Source organism: Macaca thibetana, chromosome X (assembly GCF_024542745.1).
Source record: "Macaca thibetana thibetana isolate TM-01 chromosome X, ASM2454274v1, whole genome shotgun sequence".
NCBI classification, from domain to species: Eukaryota; Metazoa; Chordata; class Mammalia; order Primates; family Cercopithecidae; genus Macaca; species Macaca thibetana.
Genome location: NC_065598.1, coordinates 26,427,381 through 26,445,193, shown reverse-complemented (window position 1 = coordinate 26,445,193; position 17,813 = coordinate 26,427,381).

The window sequence follows — 17,813 nt, the reverse complement described above, 5'->3', positions numbered from 1 at the left end:
ATCATGCTTCTGAATGACTTTGGGGTAAACATCTCAATTAGTTCAGCTTACACTATTCTGACTGAAAAAATTAAACTTCAGGTCTTCAAAAAGTCCATGGAAAAAACATGTTATTAAAAATGATGCATGGATTTCAAATGTTTTGCATAAAAATAAACTCATACTCACTTGTTATAGCATGTCTAAACAGGATCTAGTCTAAGGTATGAAGAAAGATAAGACACCAGTTTGAAAGGAGCCCCAATTATAGCAACATGAATTCTATTATAATTGAAGCAAGAACACGTATCAAATTATGGTGAAGAATGGAAATTATGGTAGAAGAATGGTAAAATTAATGATGCTTTATGAAAAGTTTATGGGGAAAATGCCCTCCCTCCAAATCAGCAGTTTACAAATTGGTAACTATTTTTAAGAAGGGATGAGATAATGTTAAAGATGAAGCCTTCAGCAGCAGAACATCCACATCTATTGTGAGAAAAAAATGCATCTTTTTCATGCTCTAATTGAAGAGGACCAATGATTAACAGCAGAAACAACAGCCAACACCATTAACAAACTGGATCTAATAGACATCTACAGAGGGCTCCATGAAACAATCACAGAATATACATTCTTCTCATCCACACATAGAACATACTCTAAGATCAACCATGTGCTCTGCCATAAAGCAAATCTCAATAAATTTTTAAAAAAGGAAATCATACTAAGCACACTCCTCAAACCATAGTGCAATGAAAATAGAAATCAAAACCAAGAAGGTCTCTCAAAACCACAAAACTACATGGAAATTAAAAGTTGCTTCTGAATGACTTTGGGGTAAACATCTTAATTGGTTCAGCTTATGCAATTCTGACCGAAAAAATTAAACTTCAGCAAACTTGCCACTCGATGAACGCCGAAATTGTGCCCAGATCAGCTGCAAAGAAGATCAGAGCTTTCATTAGAAATTTGAAACAAGTGGGATCAAGAACTTGAAGGATTGATTCAAAGAATTGTAGCAGGAGATGAAACATGGCTTTGCCGTTACAATCCTGAAGACAAAGCACAATCAAAGCACTGGCACCAAAGAGGTGGAAGTGGTCCAGTCAGAGCAAAAGCAGACTGGTCAAGAGCAGAGGTCATGGCACCAGTTTTCCAGGATGCTTAAGGCATTTTGCTTGTTGACTTTCTGGAGAGCCAAAGAACGATAACATCTGCCTATTAGGAGAGGGGTTTGACAAAGTTAGCAAAAGCTTCAGCAGAAAAATACCCAGGAAAGCTTCACCACAGAGTCTTTCTCCACCAAAACAAGCTCCTGGTCGTTCCGCACATGAAACACAAGCAATTTTGCAAGAGTTTCAATGGAAAATCATTAGGCATTCACCTTAACAGTCCTGATGTGGCTCCTTCTGGCTTCTATTTGTTTCCTAGGCTTAAAAAATCTGTAAAGATGACCCAGTTTTCTTCAGTTAGTAGCATAAAAAAGACTGCATTAACATCATTAACATGGTTAAATTGTCAGGACCCTCAGTTCCTTAGGATGGACTTAATGGCTGGTAACATTGCTTCAAAAAGTGTCTTGAATTTGATGAAGCTTATATTGATAACTAAAGTTTATATTTATTTGTATCTTTTAATTCAATTTTTCATGAAAAATTTAATGTTTATATAGGTGTATATGTATGTGTGTGTGTGTGTGTGTGTATATATATATATATGATTTATTTGTTATAGAGAATTAATGGACTACCAGCTAGCATACACCACTGAGCTCAAGTTTACCCTAGATTATTTGACAAACTCTGACTTCATATGAAATTGTAAAGGTTAGTAAAGTCACACTGTACTATATGGAAAAGTGAACTTAAATTAGTAGAGGAACTAGGGTAACAAATACTAATTAGCTTGAAAACACTTGGAAAGCAAAGTGGCTTTAATGTCATTTAAGAGAGGATTGGTATTCAAGATAAGTCTAAAATCCCCTTGATAAGAAAGTGAAGAAAAGTACATTAATGTATATTAATAATTATAGTAATAGAATATCACTGTAATAATGATAGAAAATATGTAGAACTTAAAATTGAATAAATATCCCAAATTGAACAGAAATTTATTGCAGTGTTGCAGGTAAATGGCCTCTGATTATTAAAATTTATTACAGATACAAACAAAGAATGTGTTGATGAAAAGGAATTTTACAATAAATGCACAAGAAAGCTGAAATAACACCAGAATTATTGATAGAACTCATGAAAGCACTATGCAAGGAAGAAGTCTTTACCAGCACATATTGAGTGGTAGAATCTCAAGGTAAAGCTTTTCCTCCTAATTTTATTTTATCATTGTTTAATATAATGAAATTAAGCATGGGAAATTTATTTTGAAATCATTTTTTTCTTTCATCTCTGCAGACTGAGCAACCTTTTGAAAACAGATGGTATTAAGCATAACTTTGTCTATATAGAAACACATTGCTGGTCATGGGAATACAGTTATACCACGGCAGTTCTACTTTATCCCTGATCATCTTGCTAGTAGTAATCACTGTTAATTTTTTGTGTATATTTCCAGACATTTTCTATATCCTCATATGTCAGAGATTATTTAAAAATTAATGACTAGTATAATATGACTCTAACATAATTTATCAGATCTGCTCCCAACTGTTGGGTATCAAGTTATTTTAGGTTTTGTTATGGAGAGTGTTTTTAATTTTAAAATAATCAACTGTCTTTCATGTTTCAACATCTTATCTGAAAAAATTGTTAATGTGAGACATCCCCTATAAGATGGATCTATTTTAGTATGATTACTAAATGCTTATGGTTTTTCAAAATTGAAGGAAAATAAATTCTGAATTAGGATAAATTTAGGAAGTCAATGCCACTCTGGAAGTGCAGAATGAATTCTAGACACTAGAGTGGAACTGAGCCTGCAGTTCAGGAAAATATATGACATCTCTATATCTTACTAGGATTAACTGAATTGATGTTAAAAATGATATTTAGTCATCTAGACTAGATTACAAATGTTAATTTCATTTATGATATAGCTGAGGTATTGAAGCTAATGTCTGTATGACATGACACCAAAGGAAAATGGCAGGTTTCCCATTTAAGACTCATAAATATATTGCCTCATTGATTGACACCTCTAACTAGGCTCACAGGGACTGTTCCTGTCCTAAGGTGTCAGGATACAGGATCCCAGTGGAGTGATGACTAAGTTAATAGAGAAACTCCAAAATGTTGTTTAAATAAATCTAAATTAATAATTGGTTGCTAAATCTATGACACTGCTGAGTTTCTTTTATATTATTTTTAATCTACATGTAGTAAAATGATGCACTATATAATATAGTCCTGTTGTTGGATAATGTTCCAAACCAGGTAAATCTCTGTGTATGTGGTCTTGAAAGTATAACAAGCATTTCCAACAAATGCTCATATCTACTGGTAAAATGGATTGTCGGGTTTTGGTGGATTTCAAAATCTCTGCAATTGCCTAGTGAAATTTCCAGCTTGTGCTAAACTCCATGCTTGGAAGGATAATACTGACCCTGCACCTGTCAGTGAGGCTGCAGATGGTGCACGTAACACACACGATTGCCTTCAAAACAGGAAGGAGGAGGAGATGAAGGAACAGATTGCTGTGTGAAATGAACACACACGTCCAAAAGGCTAATTATTTGTTCCCTAAAACTATTTCCAGTGTGTTGCATCCTTAAACAGTGAGGCTCATTTCTGTGCATAATTAAAAAGCCAAAGAAAATTTACTACAGCAAATGCAATACATAAATACATTGCAGTGTCATTCACCAAAATGCATACTTTATAATCTTTTGAAATTATTTTTGTTTGTGGTAGGGAAATGCAGATTATGGATTAAACTTTCTCATATAAATTATGAATAGATGAAACATTTTTCTGCTCTTAGGAAACAGAAAAATTGGTATTAGTTTCAGTATAATTATTTCAGATGACCAAATTATTCCAGAGTATTGACTTAATCAAATAACATTTAAAAAGGAAATAGCTACCAAAAATAGTTTGGCATTGACCTTAAAATATAAAGTTAAACAGCATTATCACACATAATCAAAGTAGAATTTATTTTATCTTGAGAAATAGAAAATGAATAATACAGATATTAAAAATACATTTGAGCAATTATTAGGTAGTAGTGACAAAGATATTTTTCATCGCAAATGAAATATATAGGCTGATAATTCAAAATTCAAATTTTTGGGTGTGAAAAATAACTTAAAATATATAAAATGCATGATTCAGTAGTGGTAAGACATCTACATTTAAAATCAATATATCTAATTAAGCTTAAACTATTTTATACTAACGTATATTCATAATACTTAGTAAAAACAATTTCCTTATACTATGATGTGTGTTTGTACATTTGTATTTGTGTGTGTGTCTGTGTGTCTGCAGGTACACTTATTTACTCATTTTAAATGTTTCAGCATGATAAAATAATTTATTCCCTAATTGTATTTTCCTATGCCATCGTTCATTTATCCCAATCTTCTGAGAACAGTGGAAGTGTGGATTTCCAAACAGTTTTTGAAACATTTTTTGAACTCTTGTATACAAATTCAAATCCCCTATAGGCTGATTTTCTCATTGCTTCATTATTTACTTGCCAGATGACCTGAGATCTGTCTGGTAGATTCCCTCTCCAAAATTAACTTTCTGGCAAGATGTAAGTTAAGTGCCTGTGGAGACAATACATCTAATATCTTAGTTTTAGGACTGGGGACTTGCCACCATTGTCATAATCTACTGAGGGCCACAACGGTACTCACCCAGAACTCCCACCTGAATAGATATACAATAACTCATTATTGTCCCTGAGTCCTTTCATACTCTGGACCAAACACAATTGCCTTTTCCTTCACTTCATGCGAGTGGCTAAACGGCTTTAATAAAAATCACATATATATGTTGATTAGGACCATGACAAATTCAGAGCTTTCAACTTCATCTTTGCCCTCATAACTTCCCCAGGAATCTGTGTGTTTGTCTGCACTCAGCTCCTGATCCCATCATCTGTCTTCTCAATGATTATCACCCATCTCTTGGTCTCTTGTAGCCACCTGTTGAGCATCTAATTCTCAGGAGATAACCCAGTTTACACTTATCCCATTGAGAAAACTGCTTACACTTAACATTTTGATCCCAAACATGAAAATTTACTGGCATCCACCTTCTCTTTACTATATCATATCAAGTCTCCGAGGATGAGGTACCTCTAAATCTGATCAAGGTCATTTATTTCATCTGTAGCTTTGACACCCTCCTTTGAAATCTTATTTTGTCAATGGTCACCATTCTCTGGTCTTTTCACTGTCTTTATTCGTTCTTCATTGCACTCACCAAACATGCTGAGATTTCTACCAACCTAGACAAATACATTTCTTGAACTTTGATCCCATCTTGCTGCCAAATAATGTCTTCCTTTCTCTTCTCATACAGACTTCCTGACAGACTTGTCTACCTTTTCCAGTTCAACTTATTCTCAATTTAATTCTGTAGCTCATCAGCATAGGACTTCTGTCCCTTGTTACTCTTAAACTGTCACTCACAACATCCTCATTTCTGAATCCTGTGACATTTAAAAAATATTTATGATTGTGAAACTGTTTGTTGCATTTGATGCTATTGTGCACACCCTACTTCATATTTTTTGCAATTCATATTTTACATATTCATTATAAAACAGCAAAGAAGCCAACAGACAACAAACATTACAGTATATATATTTCAGTCTTTATGAATTCTCATTAATATCTACATATATTTAAATATAATGAGTTCATTATATAGTAATTTGCAGTATAAATGTTTTTTGCTAAGATTTTATTGTGAATGTGGGTCAATGATACCAAATATTATTTTAGAACATAGAAATAATGTAGCCATCATATTTTCCTAATTTACTAATCAATTCTTAGGTTGATTGGTGGTATCCACTTCCATTACTTTTAGAAATATGCAACAAAACAATACTCTACTTGGATCTTTTCACATTTTAGCTAAGAATGCCTTAGGATAAACAACTGAATTTGGAATTTCCAAGTTAAAATAAAAGCACATTTTTAAGGTTTTGTTATATATTTTAAGGAATGTTTCAAATAGTTACATTACAGAAATAGTAGATTTTATAAGCCTTTGTTCCCAGAAATAATGAATGTATATATTATATTCAATTTGATTGGCAGAATGTGACATTTAAATTGGTTTATATTTGAATAATAGTGAGATACATATTTCTTCAAATACATGATATTTCTACTTATTTTTAGTGATTTTGTAATTCATATCATTTGCCTTTGTTCAAATAGACTTTTTGTATATGAGATTTAACAAATGTAAACATCGGTATAAACCACCATAGAAAGATATTTCATGATCATTTGCAGTCAGTACAAGCCCACCCCCACTCCCAGAGGCAACTGTAATCTTTATCACCATTATTTTGCATCACAGTTTTTTTTTCTTTTTACAACAGCTTTATTGATAATCCACATAGCACACAATTCACCCATTTAAAATGTGTAAGTCAATGTTTTCTAGTATATTCACAGGTCTGTACAGCAGTCACCACAGTCAATTTTAAAAATATTTTCATCACCTCAAAAGGTGAACCCCTCCACTCTAGTGATCACAACCCTCTATAGATTTTCCTATTCTGGATATTTTTTAAAAATTGAATTATAGAACATGTGGTCTTTTGCGAGTGGTTTGTGTCACTTAGCATAATGTTTTCAAGGCTCATTCGTGTTGCAGCATATGTCAGTACTTCATTTCATTTTATGGCTGAAGGCAATTCCTGCCTTTATGCAGGAATATTTGTAATTTATCTATTCCAACAGGAAGGGAAGTTGAGAGTATAGATACAGAGTAAGTAGATGGGCAATCTAGTGTGATTCCCACTTTTTAATATACACACTTTTTAATAAAACTTTCACTATTTCACTATTCTTCTCTTATCTGTATGTATTGACCTCTCTAATACTTGATTTAGATGCTATATCTTTATAGAATATTTTAGCATATGTACAGTGCTGGTCCCCTCTTATTATATTAATAATTTTATTCTTAATTCATTAATTGATAATTTTGCATAAAATTTATAAAGTTTAAAAAATCCTTTGGGAACTATTTTTTGAATTACATGACTAGTAGAGATTATTATAAAAATTGGCATTAAAATGTTGATTTTTTCCTACCTTTCCTATCTTGATACAATTTATTTTAAAAAATTATGTTCAACAGAGTGTCGTTATTTTCTTCATAGTTATATTATACAACTGTGGCAATGTCTGCGTATTCATATTTTATAATTCAATAACTTAGTGAAATCATGACAGTGTTTATATCACCCATATTGCTGATATATAGAAAAAACATTAATTTTGTATATTTATTTCATCAAGATACACATTATTGAATGACCTGATCATTCACCATTAGGTGATTCTCCCGTGACATTATCTCATCATATGAAAATATTCTGTTAGACACCCACATTCCCAATGAACAAAACTGTTCTCTGTGTTAAATATAATTGGATTTACTTTAACTTCTGAGAAACAAAGCGTTCATTAATAAGAGTGAAAATCACTTTTTTCTTTCTATATAATGAGAATTACTATACCATATTCATACTAATTAAAATTTGTGTATTAGCATAGCAATGGCTAATTTTTAACCTAATAAGAAAAAAGTAAGTTTGAGGTATGTGTGTTGGATTTTAACAAATACTTTTTCAGCATCTTTTGAGAGAAGAACATTTTCTTTTCTAATGTAATGGTATAACAAATTTCTTTAGTAGAGTTATAAGATTTGAATTACATAAATTATATAATCAAATATTTTCATTAACTAAAATATTTAATCATAGCTATACAATTTATTACATTTTTATGTGGGAAGAGAAATATGATTCTCACAAAAGATGCTGAAAATTACCTGTAATTTATGAAATGATCCATACTTGATGATAATGACTTTTAAAATATACTATTGCTCATCATGTATTAGTACTTCGAGAGTTTTTGCATCAATATTTCTTATTGATATTGTTTCCCACTTTTCTATTCTGAATCATCTTTTATAGGATTTGTTGTAAAGATTCTACATGGTTTGTATAACAAAGCGGGAGGGGTTCAACTACTTTTTAATTTCCGGAAAGAGTTTATATAAATAGATTATTAAAGCTTTGCTTATGCAACATGCATCTTCAAATCCTCTCTAAAAGGATTATATTTATCCCTGGTTCTTAGGGTTTTCAAATTTTTCACATCTTCTTAAGCATATATATATATAAATATATATATATATAAAATTATCCATGTTTTTAAAAGCAATATCACAGTTTTTGCATTTTACAAATGAATGCATGCCCATTATAAGTACAAGCAAAAAAGAAAAAGATACAAAATGATATTTAAAAAGAAAGAAGCTCAAATTTTAACACCAAAGCAACCACTATTACTATTATCCTTACATTATTCTAGACATACACTCACGCAAACACACACCACACACACACACACACACACACACGCAGAATATGTCAGGTAAATGCATAAATGGTGGATGAATAGGTGAATAGTCTGGTGAACTGGAGTGAGAGAAAGGGAAAGAGAAAAGAAATAAGACAAATAGTACCACGCAATATTTTGATAACAGGGTTAGTTATAGTAATATCTCTATAGAATTAATAAACTAAAATAAAAGAAATCCAAATTTAGGAGATAAAATTCCCAAAATAATTTCATAACCTTTTAATTTCTGATAGTATTAATTATACTCTGTGGAACGTGAAGATATTAATACTCTTCAACTTCCTTTCCTGCTCATTTTTTAAAAAATTGTACCATTGGCCGGGCGTGGTGGCTCACGCCTGTAATCCCAGCATTTTGGGAGGCCAAGGCGGGCGGATCATGAGGTCAAGAGATGGAGACCATCCTGGCTAATGTGGTAAAACCCCGTCTCTACTAAAAATACAAAAAAATAGCCAGGCGTGGTGGCTGATGCCTGTAGTCCCAGCTACTTGGGAGGCTGAGGCAGGAGAATCGCTTGAACCCAGGAGGCGGAGGTTGCAGTGAGCCGAGATTGTGCGACTGCCCTCCAGCCTGAGAATTGGTCTCAAAAAAAAAAAAAAAAAAAAAAAAAATTGTACCATTATTCTATACTCTCATGCTTTTAGACATTATTATGACTCTGTAGGTATAACTTCTATAGCTGCTTAATGTTTGTTTCATGTTTAAATTGATACCCTACCATTTACTATTGTTTCTCTATCAGATAATTCTTTGTTTAATCTCTTATTTGGCTGAATTGCATTTTTCACATATATGTGTATATATCTATTATGTATGTTCATGAGTTTTATGGTGGTCTGTTCTTTCCTTTATTCCCAGTATTCCTTCAGACCACGGAACTTGCCTGTTGGCTCTTTATGGGTAGAAATCTATTGGGCTTTTTTTCTTTTCTCACACCAGACAATGAAAAAAAAAGGTAATAAAGCAAATTTGACTTTTGTTTCCTACCAGTTAGGTAGCATTAATAAAAATCTTTAAGTTTCCTGACTCACAGTCATTGCTTTTAACTGCTATACATGTAACTAAGTAGCTCAGCTATGCCTTGATGCTTCATGGTAGAATTTGCTGTTTCTTTCTTCACTTGACATTTTTTTGAGGTTTGTGACTTCCTTACTTTCTGGCTGTCGCAAGTGACTCTTCCTTGCTTTTCTTTCTCCAATTATTTTAGACATGAGGGAAGGAGATTTTGTGAGTCTGCTTAAATTTTCTGTCCTTGCTATGCAGCTCCACAATCCTACATGTATCTTTTATTTAAAATGTCATGTATTTGTATTTTCTCTACTTTTTTTTTTCCATTTGATTTGTCAAATGTTTACCTATTTATTGTATTTTTATTTATTCATTTTGGATAGTCATTTTATTCCAAGAAATAACATTTGCACAAGTATGTCATTGCCACTATTTTTCTCATTCTAATTAATGACTTCCATATTAATAGGTACCTTCTTCATACTTTTTATATTGATTTATCAGTCTCTTGAGTTTAATATTTATTTCTCTTACTTTGACTATTCCCCTGATTTAGCAATAAGACAATTCAAAGGTGTGTGTCTTTATGTTCTCATTTCTAATTTTATATATATGGAATACTTTATTTTCTAAATATATTATATATTCCACATATTATAAATGTAATTTTGTATCCATGTTTGAGGCTAGTGAATTTATACATTTTTAAACTCTACAGAATTTTCTTTCTTTATGTATTTGTTATGCACTGCTAGTTTATTATTGCATGGCAGTCGGAAAACATGGCCAGTATAATTTCTAATTCGAAGACTTGTCTTATATTTCTTCAGTTTTATCTTGTGGCATAAAATATAGGTGATTTTAATAAATGTTTTACTATCAAATGTTTTAAAAGAAGGCATATTAAATCATGTCACCATGTAATAGATGGTATTGAAACTATGAAAGTAAAACATATTTCTCAAATGCATTACAAATTATACATTATTTTAGAATGTTTTAGCTTTGTTTTATTAAGTTAATACCTGCCAATATTATTGCGGTTTTTTTTCTTATCTTTTTCCTTTTCCAAGAGTTTTTCCTTTCTATATAATAATACTATGTTATTTAGAAATAAAACTTTCATTGGACCTCATTTTAGTTTTCTAATGCAACTCTTAAGGTGTTTTCTTTTAGTCTTGAAAAAAATTATTGCGCTTACATTTTTCATTATTAAGTGTATTATCCTAACTTTAAGATTATTGAAGACAATATTTTGTTTATTCTCACATCTTTTTATTCTACCTCCCATATTTTATGGTAGAATCTAAAATTTGTGTTCTATTGGTTTCATCACAATTTAAAAATATTATATATATTTTTTCCAAGAATTTTGTTATTTTATTTCAGGTATTTAAGTATTTTTATAACTCCAATTTTAATATAAAGTTATGTTTAAGTCACTTTGATGTTAGAAAATAAATTAACATTGATTTTTGATCTTTAAAAATGTATTTCCCATTATGTACCTCCTGAGTTAGTGTATATCTGAAAATGCCAAGCTATTGCATTCATTATGACACTAATTTGATGGAGTATTGAATTCTTGTGTAGAATTCCATTACCTGCTCCATTGACTTTTATGTAACTTGTAGAGAAGTTAGTAGCCAACAGATAGGTAAGTTATTCATTGGATCAAATTTTAATCTCCTTTTGTATAATTTTCCCTGACTGGACAATTGAAGATTTTATCTTTAAGTCTTCATAAGTTATCCAGAGTATGTTTATTACTTATTACCTTTACTAAAGTGCTTATTACACATTTCAACCTGGGTTTCATACCCTTTCCTGAATTCTGCCAGTTTTCTATTTAAAATAAGAAAGTTTTCTTATCGTCTTAATCTTACATTTCTTTTCCCTTTCCTTTGAGACAAGGTCTCACTCCATTGCCCAGGCTGGAGTGCAATGGCATGATCACGGCTCATTGCAGCCTCAAACTCCTGGGCTCAAGTGATCCTCCCATTTCAGTCTCCCAAGTAGCTGGGACTACAAACATGCATTACCAAGCCTGGTTAATTTCAAAAACGATTTTTTTTTTTTTTTTTTTTTTTTTGTAGAGATGAGGATTTGCCATGCTGCCCAGGCTGGTCTCAAACTCCTAGGCTCAAGCGATCCTTCCTCCTCGAGCTCCTAAAGTGTTGGAATTACAGGTGTGAGCCACCATTCCCGGCCCTCATTATTTTTCTAATGCTTTATTTACTTTTATCAAGAATGAAAGCAAACTCTGCTTAAAATTAACTTCTGTTTCTTGAAAGGAATAAATATTGCTATGTAAATATGCATGTGTATATGTACTTTTACAATCCTTTTCTCTAATCTTAAACTGAAAAACATAAATTTATAGTAACATCCCAGAAATCCAAGAACTAGTATTGACTTATGTTTTTATTACGAATTCCAATTAACTAACAAAACCATAAAAACATGGTAGGTATAGTTATATGAAAAAAGGCCTATTACAGAATCTCAATAGCTGTAGGCCGAGGATATGTTACTTTATTCTCTCTGAATCTCATCTTTCTCAGTTGTAAGATGAGAATGATAGTGAAATTAGCATCATATCATTATTGAAATTTCAAAATGACATAATGAATACAAGTATTCTGCAGGATGTTTAGTATTCAGGAAGTACCAAAAATGAGAGTGTTTATTCTTGACTATTGGTTGATGAAATTATGAATGGATAAATTATGAATGAATGAAATAAAAATATGAGATAAAATTGTACTCTGCCACAGTATTTTGCTATTCTGAAAGATCTAGTATGTTGTGTTTGCAAACCTCATCAAGAAAATAATCACATTTTTGCAAAAAATACAATTCGTTGATTGTGAGATTTAACTATTTTATTTCTAAAAAACAAAAAAAGTGTAAACCAATGCAAACTTAGTATGCTAGATATGTTCCCTGTTCTATCCGATAGATGTGCAGAGATCTGCATGAATTTTCAAGTTGCATACTGAATGATATGTACTACTCATCACGTTTAAGTGATATTGTTGACATTTCTAGTGGATAATTTGTGAGCAATATTATATTTAAATGCAGCCCAGAATGTGGGTATAAAGAAGTGATTTATTGGTTATTTTCTATGTTCTTACTGTAATAATAATCATAGGCTCAATGATATGAAGATTTTTTTGTAGGGAACAAGTGGCAAGTATCTTCATGTACCAATTTGCCTAATTAGGCACTTACAGTAAAATTCCAATCATAGTTGTTTTTAAAACCTTTGACTAGACTCATGTCGGCCTGTTAGATAATATGAAACTAGCCTTCTTGAAGGCAGGACATGTGCCTGCTCTTATGTTATTTTTATCTTTTTGAACATCTAATTAGGTTCCTTGTATGTGATAGATGCTCAAATATAAAGTAAAGAATTGGGTATCATTAAAGGACTTTTTATGTATCTTTTAAGACCTACAATTGGAAAGTCATAACTGAGAATTGATCAGAAACATGGCAGTTGGTGCTAGATGTATCAGTCTTGCAGGGGTCATTTTGGTACAACTGTAGCCCACATGAACTTGCCACTACCTCCCAGGGTTGTAAAAAATAAGAGCTGATAGCCAGAGGCCTGAAATGAGGTGGCGGAGCACTGCCAAAGCAATGACAGGATGTGGTGGCAGCCTCTGCTTAGATAGTTCTCTACAAGAGGCACTTGTGTTCAATTCCCACAGCTCCCTTGGGTGTCACTGAAGGTCTGTGGCAGAAATCGGCCACAGAAACAAGATTACCTATTACAGTGATACATAAAAGTTTCTTCTTTCTTTTCTCCCTCCCTCCCTCCTTTCCTTATTTCCTCCTTTCCTTACTTCCCTACTTCCTCCATCACTTCCTTTCTTCCTTCCATCTTTCCTTCCTTGCTTTGTGCCTCCCTCCCTCCACTCACATACTCAGAGAAAAAATAAAACACCCTACCTCTCCCATCCTCTACCTCCATCATCAATATTTTCTCATATATTCAATTATTTTTGAATATCAGGGCATATATCAATTTTCATATTTATATTGCTCTGTAACTAAGTATTCTTAATGAAAGGTAGAAGTGGGGATGGGAGAGGTAGAGATTCTGTAAGGATAGTTATCACCTCTTCTTATGTAATGGAGTATCAATAGTTATTTTCTAAAATCCATGTAACAAGCAAATGAGATTTTAGTATATTATTGCAAATTGTAATAAATTGAAATTGTGATTTGAAGGTGGTGGAGTAATAGCAGTATTCTTTCTTTTTATCTTTCATAACCATCTAAGAGCAACAAGGGGAATTAGAAATGAAGATGCAAATTGAATTTTCATTTTTCATTATTTGATCTATGAGACAGTTAAACCCTAATTTATAAAATAAATGGAAGGTATAACAAATGCAGTGGAATTCAGGCATAAGTAAAAGTGAGAAACACTTTAGCTGCAAATCTCAGAAAGAACTGAAAAACATCATGAGAAGTCTACTCTGAGGTATGAAATCTCAGCAACAGCATGAACTGTGAATGAAGGCTGTGATATAAGTGTTTCAGTATCTAGTCTGGACTCAAGAAGTAGAAGAGTGAGAGAGAAATATTTATGCTACATTTCTTATAATAGCCAAAAATTGGAAACAACCTAAATGTGCATCAGTAAGGCTAATAAACAGTGGGATGTCTGTCCATCTGTATAACTAAATAGCATAAAAAAGTAGAGAAGGCTCTTTATGCATATGTAATGATCTCCACAATTCATTGTTAAATTAAAAAATAACAGGATTCAGAAGATTTATTACTATATTTTTGTAAAAAGTTAAAGATGTATTTGTCTATATATGTAAACTTTCTCTGGAGGAATATGCAAGGAAAAGAAAATAATAATAATAACTGATTATAGAACTAACAATAATACAGGTATCTAAATGTGGAAAAGAAAAAAGAAGAAACATGGTGAGTAAACATCTTTTCCTTCATTTGGGTGTACATTGAGACTTTTATAAACTAAGCTACAGAGAATTCTTGCCTAGAAGTTGCATGGTAGAGACACTCAGACACAGAGACACAGACATACAGGCAGGCAGACAGAAACACACGCATGCACACACACACACACACACACACGCACGCAACTCAGAGCAATAACTCCTATAATTGAGACAGTTATTTTCTATCAATTATTTTGTCCTTTATTACTGAATAAGGGTATAAAATTTGATAATTTGTAGTTCATACAGACACACAGTTCCAAAGTCCATGTGAAGATTTTATATATGTATTGCATTTAGTGATACTTCCAGCCTATTTATTCCAAGGTAAGTAATGAAAGCATTTGGAAAGCAAACTTTATGAGCTGTGAAGAGTTTAATCTAACTGTATCTCTTCATAAAATGGCTAAACTGAATCTGGAAGCCCTGACTCTGCTTTTGAAAGCTATGAAGCTTTTTGACCAGGCTGAATACTCAAAGGCAGGGATCACTGAGAGTTAACAATCGTTATTGGGTAGATTTGAATAGGTTACTGAAAGATGAGTTTTTGAGAATCGGAGCCCTGCTGTGGCATAAAACCACTCACTCTGTGGAACTGGGATGCTGTGAGCAGGACGAAGAAAAGGCTATATTTTGTTTTGAGAGATGTAAATCATCCACAAACTGAGTGCAGTGGTTTTTAATCCTTGGTACACATTAGAATTATCAAGGGAGCTCTTTAAAAATATGGATGCCTAGACACCAATCTCACAGCCTCTGATATAATTGATCAGGGGCAGGATCTGGGTATGGTTAGGTTTTAAATCTTGCTGGGTGCTTCTAATGTGCAGTTAGTTATATACCATTATGCTAGAGCAATGGTTTCCAAACTTAGCTCATATTAGAATCATCTGAGGAGCTTTTAAAAATTCTGATACCCTGACAATCCTGGACAACACAGTGAAACTCTGTCTCTACAAAAAATTGTCAAAGAAAAATAGCTGGGCATGGTGGCATATGCCTGTAGTCCCAGCTACTCAGGAGGCTTAGGTGGGAGGATCACTTGAGCCCAGGACACTGAAGCTGCAGTGAGCTATGATTGCATCACTGCACTCCAGCCTGGGCTACAGAGCAAAACTCTGTCTCTAAAAATAAAATAAGAATTCTGATACCCAGGTCATAACCAATATTAATTCAGTTGAAAAGTCCTGGGGTAGGAGCCAATAATTAGTATTTTTATATCATCCACAGGTGATTCCAATATGCACCAATGTTTGGGAACCACTGGATACATAAGTAAAGAAATAATAATGGCAACATCTGAGCTACACAGCCAGTAACTCTGATAATGGCCTACTATGTGATGTTAGGCATTTAGTTTCTTCTACAAAACAAGCCAAATGGATTATTTTTCAAGTTTCTTGGGGATGAAAGTAGAAAATAGGGTAAAGTGCTACATCAATGTAAGTTATTAACATTTTAATTCTAACCTGATGATTTCTATAATACTTGTTATCTATGTAATATTGATCAGCCTTTCCACAGGCTTTGTTATAAAATTAATTGTTTAATGGTCAAATTATATTGCAAATTAGGGTGATCAAACATCCTGGTTTTCCCAGGACTGAGGGGTTCCCTGGGACATGGGACTTTCAGTTTTAAAACCAACACAGTTCTGGGCCAACGGAGACAGTGGGCCACTCCATGTCAAACCACTGTTGAATTCAGTGCAATTTGTTTTTGCTCTTTTTTTTTTTTTTCCATTTTACTTGTTACACCAAACTTCAAGTTATTTAATTTTTCCCATTTGAGGATAGAATTATCTGCAGAATTTTAAATATTAAATATTCATAAAGAGATTTTTAGACAGTGAAGTGAGTTCTGAAGCAGCTCAGAAGGGAAACCAGAAATAAAGGACAAGAAAGACATTGTAAGAAGGATAAGATCTTAAAGGATTGCCACTAACTGGAACAGGCCGCACAAAGCCCAGTCCTAAGTCTGTTAAGTTTTGCTCAACATTGGTATGGAAATTACTTTTCCTCTACTTTTAGTCTGCCTATATTTCCTACTCATTTCTCTACAGCATTCTCTAAGCAGAGATTATGATGTCCTGTTGCACTCTCTGCTCACCTCTAATCTAAGGAAAACTGCAGTTTCTGAAATGTCTTCCTTCCTTTTACTGCCTTATCAACTCTTTCAAAACATTGTTCGAATATTTATGGTGTTCTTTATGACAGGATCATACTATCACTTTTTATCTTTTATGAATGTTATTTAATTTGGTATCATACTTTGGGATGTGGATATTATTGAAAACTTTATTTAAGATTCAGAATACCGAATCCTTGGTGACTTAACATAGCAGGGTTGGAGGTGATAGAATATTGGATTTGATTTTTAAAAGCCATCTGGTTTCAGTTACTTTATAATAACTTCAAAAGAATGTGGCAGCCATAGCTCAACGTATCTGTACCTGAATCCAAAAGTGACCATGAACTCCATTGATTTAATAGTCAAAAAAAAAAAAAAAAAAAAAACAGAATATAATAGAGTCTTTCTGAGAATTCCAAATAATTTCTTAAGGATCAAATAATAAGAGATGATGTTGTAATTTGTTCCATGATAATTTCATAAGCATGCTCTGCATAATCAGAAATATATACAGAAAGTAATTGTAATAATGACAAAAAAATTTTAAAAAATTAATTCAATTTTAAAAATAAGTTCAAAAGGAATTTAAAATATTCAGGGTTTTTCATGGTTCCATATAAATTTTAGTTTCGTTTAAAAAAAAATTCTGTAAAAAATGCCACTGGAATTTTGGTAGGGATTACACTGAATCTTTAGATTGCTATGGGTACTATGGACATTTTAACAATATTGAATCTTCCAATCAATGAATATCAGATGTCTATTTATTTATGTCTTCTTTAATTTCTTTCATCAATAAGTATAGTTTTCAATGTATGAGACTTTCATCTTCTTGGTTAAGTGTATATCTAAGCATTTTATTCTTTTTGATACAATAATATATAAAATTGTTTCTTAATTTCCTTTTGGGACAGTTCCTTGTTAGTATATAGAAATGCAACACTTCCTGATTTCAAAATATTTTTTAAAAATACAGTAATTAAAAACAGTATAGTACTGTTATAAAACAGACATATAGATCAATGGAACAGAATTGAGAGCCTGCAGCACTTCCTGATTTCAAAATATATTTTAAAAATACAGTGATTAAAAACAGTATAGTACTCGCATAGAACAGA